The following is a 15,638-nucleotide window of genomic DNA, read 5'->3' on the forward strand; positions in this document are numbered from 1 at the left end:
TTTTTTCTTTTTCTGATTTTTTTGTGTTTTTTCCTTTCTTCTTGCTTATTCTACCTACTAATGTACAACAAGCTTGGGTTGCCTTCCAAGAAGCGCTTCCTTTTTATCACTAGCTCGATGTATAATCTCGAGATCAAATAGACAATAAAATGGCACTAACCACCTCGCGGTTTGCCGTGTCACCATAGTAATGCTTCAACCTCTGACCACTTACCTTGAATGCTTGGCCCAGATCATTCTCGAAAATTTCCACCGCTCCATGTGGAAACACGGTTTTTATTATGAAGGGCCCTGACCATCTTGACTTTAATTTTCCAGGAAAAAGACGGAGACGAGAGTTGAGCAAAAGAACTTGTTGTCCTAGCACAAATGATTTGAGCACTAGACTCCTATCATGCCACCTCTTGACTTTTTCCTTGTACGTTTTGTTCTCATAAGCTTGAAGTCGAAATTCGTCGAGTTCATTCAATTGAAGCATCCTCTTCTTTCTAGCCGCATCCAAGTCAAGATTCAATTTCTTCAAAGCCCAATATGCTTTATGCTCGAGCTCCACAGGCAAATGACACCCCTTACTAAAAACCATTTGAAATAGTGACATTCCCAATGGAGTCTTATATGCTGTTCAATACGCCCAAACGGCTTCATCAAGCTTCAAAGACAATCTTTCCTTGATGGACATACCACTTTCTCTAAAATGCGCTTGATCTCTCTCTTAGATACCTCAGCTTGACCATTTGTATGAGGATGATAAGCCGTAGCAATGCGATGATTCATATTATACCTTTTCATCATAGCAGTGAACATGTGATTGCAAAAATGTGACCCCTCATCACTGATTATGACTCTTGGAGTTCCAAACCTTGTGAATATCTGCTTGTGAAGAAAATTAAGCACCACTTTCGTATCGTTCATTGGAAACGCCTTAACTTCAACCCATTTGACACGTAATCAACCGTCAACAAGATATACTGATTATTACAAGATGAGACAAATGACCCCATGAAGTCAATTCCCCAAACATCGAAGACCTCAACCTCGAGAAGCACATTAAGAGGCATCTCATCCCTTTTGGACATATTACCCACACATTGACATCGATCACATTTCAAAACGAACTGATGAGCATCTTTAAACAAGGTTGGCCAAAAGAAACCTGCTTGAAGAACACGAGCTGCTGTTTTTTCTCAACCATAATGTCCTCCATAAGCCGTTGAGTGGCAATCTAGAAAAATCCCCCCTCCCCCGTTTCGCTGTAAGGAACACATCCCCTGATGATTTGGTCAGCTTCTTGGTGAAAAAGAAACGGCTCATCCCACATATACCACTTTACTTCATGTAGAAACTTCTTCCTTTGAGCATAAGATAAGTCGGGAGGTATGATATTACTCACAAGGTAGTTCATAATGTCTAAAAACCACGATTCTTCTTCTTGCATTCCAAACAGCTGCTCGTCAGGAAAAGATTCATTTATCAATGTCTTATCCAGTGAAGTGGCATTAGGATTCTCTAAACGCGAGAGATGATCAGCGACTTGATTTTCCATTCCCTTTCTGTCCTTGATCTCTAGTTCAAATTCTTGAAGTAAAAGAACCCATCTAATCAATCTAGGCTTCAAGTCCTTCTTTGATACGAGATATCGAATTGTTGCGTGATCAGTGAAAACTGTCACCTTAGTCCCAAGTAGATAAGATCGGAATTTCTCAAAACCATAGACAATAGCCAAAAGTTCTTTCTCCGTAGTAGTATAATTCAGTTGAGCACCATTTAGGGTCTTACTAGCATAGTAGACCAAATGAAATATATTGTGCTTCCTCTTCCCAAGAACTGCTCCAACTGCGTAGTCACTTGCGTCACACATGATCTCAAAAGGTTCATTCCAATCAGGTGCAGTTATGACCGGTGCCGTTATTAAACTCTTCTTCAATGTCTCAAAAGCTGCAAGGCACTCATCATCAAATTTTAAAGGAACATCTTTCTCTAACAGACTGCACAATGGCTTTAAAATTTTTGAGAAGTCTTTGATGAAATGCCTGTAGAAACCCGCATGTCTAAGAAAACTGTGAATTCCCTTAATATAAATGGGTGGAGGGAGATTCTCAATGACCCCCACCTTGGCCTTATCCACCTCAAGACCCTTACTAGAAACTTTGTGCCCGAGAATAATGCCCTAACGCACCATAAGTGACATTTCTCCCAATTGAGAACCATATTGGTCTCAACACACCTCTTGAGAACATTTCTAAGATTTTGCAATCATTCATCAAAAGAATCGCCAAAGACTGAGAAGTCTTCCATGAACACCTCCACATTCTGGCCAATCATGTCAGAAAAGATGGCCATCATACATCTCTGAAATATGGCTGCTGCACGAAACAGACCAAAAGAAACTCGTCTAAAGGTGAAAGTACCAAATAGATAAGTGAAGGTAGTTTTCTCCTGATCTTCTAGAGCAATACAAATCTAATTATAACCTAAATAACCATCTAGAAGATAATAATACTCATGACCGGCCAACCTGACAAGCATCTGATCAATGAAGAGCAAAGGGAAGTGATCCTTTCTAGTGGCTTTGTTCAACTTCCTGTAGTCCATGCAAACTCTCCACCTGGTGACTGTTCTAGTAGGAATAAGCTCATTCTTCTCATTTGCTACCACAGTAAAACCACCTTTTCTTGGCACACATTGAACCGGGCTTACCCATGAACTGTCAGATATAGGGTAGATGATCTCTGCATCTAGCCACTTAAGAATTTCCTTCTTCACTACTTCCTTCATGATTGGATTAAGTCTTCTTTGCTGCTCGACCATAAGCTTGCTACCTTCCTCTAGCAGAATTTTATGTATGCAGTACGAAGGGCTGATTCCCTTGATATCTACTATAGTCCAGCCAATTGCAATTTGAACTCTCTCAAAATCCTCAAAAGCTTTTCCTCATCACTACCTGAAAGGTCAGATGCAATAATAACAGGTAGAGTAGATACATCACCTAAAAACGTATACCTCAAATGCTCAGGCAAAGGCTTAAGCTTTAGAGTATGAGCTTCCTCAATAGATGGCTTGAGGCGTTTAGGAGCTTTGTTCAATTCCTTCATTCCAAGAGATTCAAAAGGCATATCTATCTTCCTTTTCCAGGGAGAAGCATTCAAATATTGCAATTGTTCTTCACCTTCATCATCTTCACTATCTGAATTACCTAACAAGGCTTTCTCTAAGGCATCAGACCTTAGCAATTGATCAAGTTCCGATGTGACCACCGAATCGACCAACTTCACTTTTAAGAATTCCTCATTATCAGTAGGGAATTTCATAGCATTGAATACATTAAAAGTAACATCCTGATCCAAAACTCGCATTGTGAGCTCACCCTTCTGCACATCGATTAAGGTTCAGCCAGTCGCCAAGAAAGGTCTCCCCAAGATTATGGGAATCTTTTTGTCCTCCTCGAAATCAAGAATGATAAAATCGGCAGGGAAGATGAGTTTATCAACCTTGACCAAGACATCCTCCATAATACCTCGTGGATATGTAATAGAACGGTCGGCCAACTGCAAGGTCATATAAGTCGGTTTGGGATCAGGTAAGTCCAACTTCTTGAAGATTGACAAAGGCATAAAATTGATGCTAGCTCCCAAGTCACATAAGCATCTATCGAAAGATACTTTTCCAATAGTACATGGAATAATGAAGCTTCCAAGATCCTTAAGCTTCGGAGGTAATTTCTGTTGCAGCACAGCACTACATTCCTCCGTAAGAGCGACAGTCTCTAAATCATCTAACTTCACTTTCCGAGAGAGAATACCTTTCATAAACTTTGCATAACTAGGCATCTGCTCAAGAGCCTCAGCGAAAGGTATATTGATATGAAGTTTCTTGAACACCTCCAGAAACTTCTCAAATTGCTTGTCCAGCTTCTTCTTCTGCAGCCGCTTAGGAAAAGGCGGTAGAGGATAGATCTGTTTCTCCCCTGTATTACCCTCAGGCGAAGTGTGCTCAACAGTAGTCTTCCTTGGTTCCATTTCTTCATCCTGCTTAGCTGGATATTGCTGATAAGGCCGTTGAACCGCATTTTGAGTGTTGCTCCAACTAAAATTAGGATGATTGCGGTTGTTGGGATGATAGGTGGATGCCACTGGTTGTTGCGATCATTGGAAGTTGTTCACAAACTGAGCTGATTTACTAGAAATTGCACACTGATCAGTCTCATGGGCACCAACACAAAGCTCGTAGACACTAACAATTTGATTAACTCCATAATTAGCCAAAGTGTCCACCTTCATCGTCAAAGCCTTAAGTTGGGCAGCGATAACAGTTGCTGCGTCCAACTCCAGAATTTCTGCAATTTTCCCCTGAGTCATTCTCTGGGAAGGATTCTGGTACTCATTAGCAGCCATCAGTTCAATAAGTTCATAAGCTTCATCGTAGCTCTTGGCCCACAAGGCTCCTCCAGATGCTGCATCAAGCATGGGTCTAGAAGTAGCACCCAATCCATTATAGAAGTAGTTAATAATCATCCAATCAGGCATTCCATGGTGTGGGCACTTCCTTAGCATCTCCTTATATCGATCCCAAGCCTGACACAGAGATTCTCCTGTTTGCTGAGTAAACTGGGTAAGAGCATTCCTGATTGCAACAGTCTTCACCATGGGAAAGAATTTAGTGAGAAACTTTTGCGCAAGATCCTCCCAAGTGGTGATAGACCCTGCTGGTAGAGAATGTAACCAACACTTATCCTTGTCCCTTAGAGAGAATGGGAAGAGGCATAGCTTAATAGCATCTTCAGTCACATCATTAAACTTGAAAGTGTCGCAGATCTCAATGAAATCCCTGATGTGCATGTTGGGATCTTCAGTAGGAGAACCCCCAAACTGAACTGAGTTCTGTATGATCTGAATCGTGCTTGACTTGATCTCAAAAGTGTTAGCCCTGATGGATGGTCTGATGATGCTTGAATGAATGTCATTAATCTTAGGCTGAGAATAGTCCATCAAAGCCTTAGGATTTTCCGCTTGATCACCCATCTCTAATAAAGCTGGTTCTTCAACTTTCTCTTCTTCCTTCTTTTTTTCCGCGAAAACTTCCTTACGAACTACCACAACTTCTTCCTCGGCTTTATCCAGTGTTCTCTTATGAGTACGCGAACACGTATGAATACACCCTCGCTAGAGTACCTGGAATAAGACAAGGAAATAGATAAGTAACAATGTCCGAGTCAATGAACTTTAACGACCACTGATGGAAAACACATAAAATATAAATTAACACTGCAGTCCCCGACAGCGGCGCCAAAAACTTGTTAGTCGCTAAACACGCGCTAATAGTACACGCAAGTATACGAGTTCGCAAGTAGTATAGAATCTTTTCTAGTTCGTTCCCACAGAGACTGTATTGGTTAACTAGTTAATTCACGCACTTAAGCAACAATGTATGGTCATTATTCAATGCTAAGACGATAACAAATTGAGGTTGTTTATAACTAAGGATTAAACTAATAATATTAACTACGAGATTACTATTGACTGAATTAATATATATGACAAACATGGGATTCTAACTTCATTAAATACTTCATTCAATAACCTTATTATCCTTAACCTTAACATGCAATGGTGATGACACTAATCAGCAACACGAAACTGATAAACACCAACTTTCATTGCACGAGTACCATACTACCAGACATCCACAAAAGAGATAGAAGCTGAATAGATACCAATTATATTGAGACCCTATATGTCTATAGAATTTGACAACATAACGATTTAAGCACATGTTATCTATCTTGATTATACAGGGCAAGTAAGATGGTTAAAATTACCTACGAATTATGCATAACAAATACATGAACCTATGCTAGTATGGAAAGTTCTAAATTCTTAAATTCACTTTCGTTTCATTAAGAATTAACACACTATCTTATAAGTTCGCGATACTCATAAGACGAATACGCACAACCAATACTAGGATATCATACAATCACCACATACTAAGGCATCAGAACTATTTAACTAAAGAAATCCATAAATAAATCCGTTAGAACCCCACGACAATGATTAGCCCATAATCGGACTCATCATCAACGTGGGTTCCGATGAAAACATGATATAACAAACGTAGTCTTTATAACGAATAAATAACAGAGTATAACACAAGAGTATAGGTTCAACAAAACAAGAAATGAGCATCCAAAATTACAACTCAAAACAAAGATTCACAAGGATAAACTAGATCGTCTTCGCCTTTGTTGATTCGTGTTATAGGTCTCTTGCCGTCTTCTCCTTAGCTCTGAAGTATCTTCTTTTGCTTTATTGATTATTAAAAATGACCTAGAGTTGTTTATATAGTAGCCCTGATCAACATATAACCCCATAAAATCAGTCTTCTATTCAAAAAAGGAATTCTGCATCCCAACCTGGCGCGGCCGCGCGCTTGATCAGCGCGGGTGCGCTGGCTCTCTGAAGTTCTGGCGCGGGCGCGCTCTTGATCAGCGCGGGCGCGCTGGGCTTCTGCCAATTTTTTTTTATCTTTTTCCTTTTCTAATTAGCACTAAAATAATGATAATTCACCTGATTCACAGATTAATTCCTGAAATGCAAAAACACTAGAAAATACGTTAAAACACTTAACAACCTGAGTACAAACACATCAATTCAAAGCTTATTAGAGCATTATAAAGTGTCATAAATGCCACTCAACAGTTACAAGACTAAGATTGGGACATTAAAAAGATTTGATAGCTACGGTTATGACAAGATATATTTGTCAAGTAACTATCAAGGGTTTTGCTACAACAGAACAAGAAGCTTGACAAACAAGGATGAGTAGGGATTCAGTTGAAGAGATTCGACAAAGATGGAATATTTTCTTAAGGAAGCAGCCAGTCAAAACTTATAGTGCATGGGAAAGAGTTGGGATGGATCAGATGACGAGAATTATGAATATCTTGCTTTCATAGCAAACTCTGAAGATGATCCAACTCACATATCTCAGGTTTCAAATTCTTGAACCACTACAATATTTTTCTCTCAATATTCAATGCATGATAAGATCTTAATGTTTAAATGTTTAACACTTGCACAAGCATGATAGCATCACATATAGATAATGCCGAACTTCTTCACTAGATTATTTTTCTGGTAACTAGGATTGATGTTTAACTTGTGCATGTTACTTAAGATGATCTTAAATATGTGTTTGAATATTTGTTGAACATGATTAATTGCTTTAGTGAGATATATATTTTCCAACACTTAAGACCTTTGTTTATGCTTATCTCCTTTATCCATGTACATTGTGATTTATTCATTTGATCTGAATTATTTGTTAAGATGTATTAATTTATAATTGGATTGAGATAGTTAGATGAGATTTATCAATATGATTGGACTGGATAGAATTAATGATTTATTTGTTAATTCTGTATTTTCCATATCATGTTTGTCTTGCTTAATTCTTATGCGTAATGTTTCTGAATGAATGCCATGTACTCCTATTTCAATGCTTGCTTATTTCAAGGCCATGAATGCATCTCTTAGTACTTGCATTAACTATAGAAAAACATGTTTAGATTTTCAATAGGGCAAAGACTGCTAGTCCTCCTTATGTAAGGTTAGAATCATTTTTTTCCTAGCCTAGAGACAATTCTGTCAAGGGTATTAAAATGGAGAAAATGGCCAGTCAAAGATAAGAATTAGCATGATAAGGTTGTAGCTGTTGTTATCTCTTTTAATAGTAAAATCTCTAATCCAACTGGACCCAAACTGGTAAGTTAGGTACCAAGAACTGTTAATCCATTTGTGAGTGCAGGACATAACAGGTCAATTAATTTATATGTATTCTTCGCAATTCATACTCAAGGCATATGATCAAAGAAAGAGCCTCATAATCAAATGTGATTAACATAAGCTATTCCGTCAGCAATCTTTGGAGATGACAACAAAGGTTTTCATTACGAAACAAGCTATACATAGAAAGGAATGTCATCATGGATTCAACAATTGCTATCAATGATAACAACTAATCATTGGAGTCAATGATAACAATTGAAGCATCTTTTTTGCTGGAGAATCAAGGCACAAATCCTCTTATCAGACAGTTCTGCATCAAAGGAAAAAATGTCAATTCAACGAAGGATTAGTGTCTCATCTGAAGCAGGAAGGTTAAGAAGCTTGCTCTTGTTAGAGTAAGAGAAGGATATGCATATGGTTAGACTGAAATCTCAGGAAAGGTGTAGTCAATGGTTTCTACTGTAAAGCTTCATTTGACAAAAGTTTAGTTATGGCATTAGAAGCTCTCACCCATGAACATTAACCCAAGAAACTCTTTTGTGAAAAGAGGTTAGTGAGAGGACTGCCTCATCTAGAATTCAGAAGATGGTAAGTGTGAGGCATGTCAGAAAGAGAAGTCAAAGACAATATCACATCAAAGTAAAGATATACCTTAGTGATGATTGTTGACTACTCTTAACACAAAGTTATTGTTCGTGCGTTCTCAAGACAAGACATCACAAATGGTGATTGATCATATCAAAGAAGATCAAGCTGGAAGCAACTGTAACAGAAATGAGCTTGTGGATAGATAATAGACTGAATTCAAGAAGCAGTTCTGATTAATATTTGTAACATCAAAAATATTCCGAGACATATTCAGCACTAGGAACTCCGTGTCATAATGAAGTGGTACAAAGAAAGAACCGGAACTTGATTAAAGCTACAAGGGCAATATCAAGCTAATCAAGACTTTCTAAATACCAAAGGGCTGGAATAGTCAACACAGTTTGCAACAAGTAAGATCAAGCCTTGATCAGGATGTATACATGAAGACCACTAACGAGTTAATGGCTAACAGAAGCAAATACTGGATAACCTGAAAGTGTTTGGAGAGAATATTCTACAGAAGCAAATAATGAAATGTTTTAGTTGTTTGAAGATCTTGGCATTTGCTGCTAAGACTAGTTAGGATATTTTCCATGGCTACTCAACGGAGTCTACAATCTACAGGGCATTTGTGGTTGATCAACATAAGATGATTAAAAGTCTAAGTGCACAGTTTAACAACTCCATGCTCCAAGCTGTTATAGGAGAAATTAATGGTATTGATGATTCATATCCAAGCAGTGGAATGACAGTGTATCTACACCATATTGTAAATCAAGAGGACACTATAAGAACATATCGGCTGAGACAAAGGGTTTGATGTCAATCTTATTCCCAGAATCTAGTTCTTAAGTGATCTAGATGGCGGAGTAGTGATTAGCAGGGCTACTCAGTGTGAATGATTATTTCTCTAGTTTTCTATCTAAAGAAGAAACTGAGAAAGTTACAGAAGCTCTAATAGATCCAGATTGATTAGGAGATTGCAAATTAAGATGAACTCAATCAATCAGAAAGAAGATTGTAGGGAAGCTAGTATCCAAACCAAATGAAAATTTTGTAATTGGTACAAGGGTAACCAGAAGTCAATACTAGATGACAATGGCATTGTTATGAGGGACAAGGCCAAACTGGATGCTAGGTTATTATCATGAAGCAGTAACTAACAGAAAGCACCAGTGACGAGACTTGAAGATATTATGACATATCAGGAACCTGTTGCACATTCTACCTGGAATTGGACTTTGGTAAATATGAACAAGTGTACTCCTGGTTGGTGAGTCAAAGGAAGTAGTCAATGCACAACAGTTCATGGACTTTGCAGTTATAAATCTATTGTACTATGTCTATCTCTTCTTCACAAGCTCACTTCAGGTTGGTATGAACTAGTATTCTAATCAAAAAATCGTCAGGACATGGTATGGCACTCTAACTGAAGCTACAGTTTAATACGAATTAGTAGAGTCATCATATTAATAACTCTCTTATCACTAGGCACAAACATAATGTTATATATGTGTAGTGATATAATGATAATGTTATATGTTGGTCTACTAACAAAGACTTGTGCAAGATCATTTACTAAGTAATTGCAGAGTAGGTATGGAGGAGCATGTTGAAAAAAGTTGTAATTCTTTTTGGAATCACTTCAAGCAAGCCATTAGAATAATTATTTTAGGAGCTCAAGTAAGCGAAAAGAATATTTCTTTTAGGAGCATAAGTAAACCAAAAAAATGATGGCAATACAAGTAAGTTAAGGATCTTTTGAAGATGCAAAATCTGGAAGATTCTGAACATGCCAAGACTGCTTACCAACGGAAACTACTAAAGCTTGATCAGTGCAACTCAGGTAAAATGACATGCGATAGAAGTATGACAAGCTAACTCTTTTACTTAAATGCTAATAGACGACATTTAATGTTCTCAAGATGCCAAAGTGCAAGGTTCTAAGTGGATCCTAGAGAATCCAATCTTATAGCTATTAACAAGATTATTAGATATCTTAAGGGACTATCAACTCTTGGAGTAGATTACCCTAAATATATTGTGCTTAACATGTTTGGCTATAAAGATATGGATTACGCAGGTTGTAAGAAAGACAGGAGAAACATCTTTGAAGCTGTCAACTTAAGTGACAGGAGAAGCATCTCAAGAAGCTGTCAACTTCGTGGAAGAAGATTGATTTCTTGTTTTGATAAGGAACAACCTCAAATTCAACAACTCTGTGGAACACTCTATGATAAGGTACCTTGACACCAGGTATCATTTATTTTGAGAGCATGTCTTTTAGTCAAATAGTCACTTACAGAAACACTTATTAAATCTTGTTAAAGTTAATCTTTCAAGACTAGTTTGTAAGTGTGGGATACTATTCATTGCACATTAGTTGGAAATTCCATCTGTAAAAAACTCTTAATATAAGTTCACAAGTATTAAATCTTCAATATTTAAAGGACTTGTAAATTTATCAGTAATCCAGTACCTCGTACTTAGTGCTACTATCTTGATTATCATGATTACAAGATATATATTTATTGTAGCTAAGGATTATAGCATTAAGTTTGAATTTTATTTTAATTGATTTAAATTATGACTGTAGATAATCCATTCAATATCAGTCTCATAATTTTAATTATATTAAAATAGTATGCAGCATAGTTATTTGTATCTTTAACGAATAATTGTGATACTTTTAGTATTAGTGATATAATTTAAATTTTTGTTCTAAGTAATCAATGCTTATTTCTAAAATCACTAATATTGAAAGTTGAAGTATTTTCTAAGTTATGTGTATAAAACTCTCAATACTTTATATGCTTAGAAAGTATTTCTAAAATTACTAATTATCCAGAAAGTAATTGTCATGTATATAAGACATATATCCTATTGGTGATTATTCAAGGATAATTATAAATATTTAAGTGCTAGTATCTAACTCATAGGTATTTAGTATTTATTTATTTAATATTTATTTTGGGTAGTTTGGATTATGGAAATTGAAGCAATTCAATGATTTTATTTTCTCTATAATTCAAACTAACTTAAAATAAATAAGCAACATGATTGATTATAACTAAATCTGTCAACAACTGATATCTAGTATATTGATTGTAACTCATGTGTTATAAGTTAATTATGAGATTTTGGTTTTAGTAAATTTATCAATGTTTACATCTCAAGAATTCACTGAAATCAGAATCATAATTGTACCATGATTAGTTGTGTGCTAATTCTTGACTTATATCAGTTAATGATACTTAGTTAAGAGTTTAACTATGAACTAATTGTGAAGTATTAGTATTTTTGACATTACTTAGAACTCCTCTAAGTAATCAATGCTTATCCTCAATCACTTATACTAATATAAAAAGTGTAAAAATCTTTCTTAAAGTACAACTATGGTTACAATGTTTGATATTTTATTATAAATAACCATATGTTGTCCACTTAAAATAATTTTTATACTTATTTGCAAATTCCTAAACACTTTGATAATAGATGCATTACTCAATGGATCAAAGTATATGAAACTTATAATATCTTTCTAAGATTGCAAACAAGACAATGTTGGTTAATGTTGCTTTATTTATCGAACCAATATTATCTGAGATATTACAGTTGTTAGGAGTTAACAATTGTATAATATATGAAATTGAATGCTAATGTCTATTTGATAGATAAATTGGTATTTAATTCATTAAAATCTTATTTTAATATATTTGAATTATGATGTTATACAATTCCAAATCAGTTTCATGATTTAAATTATATTAAAGTAGGGTGCAACATAATTATTAGTATCTAAAATACTTGACAATTATCCGTCAATGGTATATTATTAATATTTTGTTGTAGATAATTGTGAGATTTTAAGTTTTAGTGAATTTACATCCTTTGCTATATCTGGAAGATTCACTATAATTTGAAATTAGTAGCATAGTCATTCTTATTAAGATTATTTATCAACAAATAATGTTGTTGATTATAATTTTATAAAGATAGATTATGGAGCTTTTGATATGAATGAGAGTTACTTAGACTTTACCCTAAGTGATCAATGCTTTTACAAAAACTCATTCATATTGAAAGATAAAATCTTTCTTTCCCTTCTTAATACTGCTAGGTCATCAGTCTGTGTCTTATCAAATTATTTATCTTTTTAGGCATAAAAATAGACTTGTGCACTTGAACAGTTTTAAGAGAAAAATCAAACTTCTTTTTATAGTGGCGATTGCTTATTTCATTAAAATCTTTTTGAAATCACTGTTGTACATCATTTCTCTCAAAAGATTAAATGCATAATTTTCATTCATTATAGATCTTAAGTGCATTTTATCTCTATATTGCCATATGCTCTGTGATGTAGGTTCCGCCTTCAATGGCATTCTTTCATTTGATGGTCACGAGGTTGAAAACCCACAAATTCTATCCCAGACTGTAAAGAAAAACACAAAAACAGAACCAACCAACACTCTCTTACCACTAAAATGAAGTATGAATGAGTGTAAGGGAGAAAGTGCCTTAGTGCACCACATAAAGAATGTTATGAAGTCAACCCAACAGCTCTTTCTCCTACAAAGATGAGTAGTATTTAAACTGAGGCAACTGCTCGCCCCCATACATCTTCTCAAAAAGATGTAATGGCTAAAAAGGCACAAAAATAGTTACTAGATTCATCCTCTCACTAGGGTGCGTCTATTGAATTTCGTCAGTCGGCCAAGGTATCCGATGTAGTGTCACCATCTCAAACATAAAAAATTCTTGATGCACAAAGATAGGTTACACACACAAAGGATAAGTTGACGGAAATAAGAGTTTCGACCATTTATAGGTCAGATTCAATTGTTCAAGGTTCTTTAATGGACCAATTGCCTTTATAGGTGTTAAGAGAGGATACTGATCCAATAGCCATATGTCAGTGGTCAGTGTCTACCTCCCCAGGCTTAAATCCACTAGATGCATCTGCGGATAGTGGATCTGACATAGGCGCAGATCGGTAACTTGTTGACAATGATTCAGATTTACCTGATGAGTCTCAAGAAAATGTTTTCACAGACATAAGAAGGAAACTTTGATCTTTATGCTAAATTCTTTGGATCATTATTTACCTTCCTAGATTTTAAATCTGGAACCCTAAAAGGGAAACTAGCAACTTGTAGATTATGACTTAGATTCATCTGATGAGTCTAACGAGGATGGGGATTTGCGAACTCCTATTGCACCACCTGTGACCTCCTTAAGGATGGCTAAGGTGATTTTCCTTGCAGGTACAGCTGGATTCTGGAGCTATGAGAAGAGTGATACACTTGTGAGAATGAGTGTAAACACGAGCGGAGAGAAGAGTGAAACACATGTGAGGTACACAAAACAGAATCACACACTCATAGTGAGGAAGAAAGAGAAATAACATATCCCATTCTCTATCCCTAAACATGTTTTCTTGATATTTCGGGTCTCGAATCTGTGTATGATTGGAACCTAACTCTTAGGAACCTAACAGTTACAGATTGGACTAGGATACTTTGGGACCTAACAAGTTGGGAGCTACCAATTGGTGATCTCACAGTTGAGAGGTATAAGGAGTTGGGAATATTGGTTAACAGGATGATCAACAGTGAAGTCATTCTTGCAGCATTTAAAGGGACATGGTTGATCAGACTATGATCTGTTATTTCTTTTCCAACCAAGTAAAATATGAGAACTCCTTCATATGACAGCATACATTCCTTCTTTAAGGGGGAGATAAAAGCTTATATAATAGGTTGGAAGATTCCTCAACTAAGGGGGAGAAATAGCGGGTAGGTGGAAAATGGTAAAGCACATGTACACTACACCACATCATTGTTGTTTGTAACTACGGATCCTATTATACGGGAGAGGTGGTAAATACAAGGTGATTTCCTAGTAATCAGAAGAAGTGGTTTGGTTCATCACTGTTCTTCATAAGGGGATAGAAGCTGTTTTCCAAAAGGGGAGTATCATTGGTTTTTATCTGCGGATCATATTGTACGAGAGAAGTGGTAAACGAAGGTGATCTCCTTTAAGTAGTTAATTCTCATAGGAGGAGAAGCAAGTGAGATATGTGATTCTCAATAGGAAATGTGGTTGTACAAAAGAACCTGCTGATGATTACTTCAAGACTGAGAAGTATTATCTGGAAGGGATTTGAAAAACCAAGGAGATGAAGATTAAACTACTTGAAGATCAGTTCAGTGCTAGAGGAACAAGCATCTTTCATTTCAGTTACTCAAGAAATCTAGAAATGTAGAATTTGATCCAGATAACCAGTAGCATTATTTACAAATCCTGGTACTTTACTTTTTCAAGTTGTTAGTCGAGTTATCCTCTCTATTTAATTTGTTTGTTAGGTTTAACAATCAAATAGTGGGATATTGTTGGTGAGACTACATAGCTGTATGGACAGTTACATGATAACTCAACACGAGAACAATACTAGAACATGAAAGGTTAAAAATACTATGTCTACACAAGAAATCAGGAAGAAATGAAGACAAGGAAAATATAAAGAATCAAAAGATTAGAAGAAAGCTTGAAATCTATTTACAGGTCACTGAAAGAAGCTCATTAATATGTTCATGCCTCAGTGAAGAATAAAGGTTAAAGATTTTCAAGGTTTCAGAAATGTTGAAGATTCAGTGTATAAGTGCTACCATAAGATTTCAGTGTATTGGCATTGGTTGAAGATAGACAATGTATGAAGCATAGGAATCTGAAGAATTAAAGACAGGGTATAGACAGAGGTTAAAGAAGACAGATGCAGTCTTGAAGTTATACTCACTGACAGGAGTTCATTTATATGTTCAAGCGTCGGTGAAGAACAGTGAATGAAGTATTCAAGATTGTAGTAACAATGAAGACGTTGTCTAAAGTACCAGAAAGGATTCCAGTGAAAGTATATTTGTTTATTGACAGTCAGTGTTCGAAGCAATAAAGTTGTTGCAAGCTTAACAATTTAATCAAGGCTATAATACGAAGACCTGAATCGGGGTTAGTCGTCTGTGAACCAGACCAGTTGCACTAGGCGTCAACAGCTCGTGAAAGGAATTTGGGTATTATTTTTAGAAGAATTGTTAAGTTGAGGAATATACTTGGATTGAACGTTTATCTGTTAAAGTACGAGAAGAGGTGCGCATGGAATGCAGCTAAGCGGCTTGAGGGATTGGCAAAGCTTAAAGTTTAATTGTTAAATTAAATAAATTTATTTAATGGACTTTAATATAATTTATTTAATAAACTTAAAATGATTTA

The 15,638-nt window shown here is 36.0% G+C and overlaps 1 non-coding gene across 1 annotated transcript; it reads left to right on the plus strand.

Annotated features, from left to right (window-relative positions):
* Positions 1-4,521: 4,521 nt before the first annotated feature.
* Positions 4,522-4,628, plus strand: LOC141722052 (small nucleolar RNA R71). Its single transcript, XR_012575086.1, has one exon. It is a non-coding gene; the product is annotated as a small nucleolar RNA R71 (small nucleolar RNA).
* Positions 4,629-15,638: the final 11,010 nt, after the last annotated feature.

The sequence above is a fragment of the Apium graveolens genome, chromosome 4 (genome assembly GCF_009905375.1).
Source record: "Apium graveolens cultivar Ventura chromosome 4, ASM990537v1, whole genome shotgun sequence".
NCBI lineage: Eukaryota > Viridiplantae > Streptophyta > Magnoliopsida > Apiales > Apiaceae > Apium > Apium graveolens.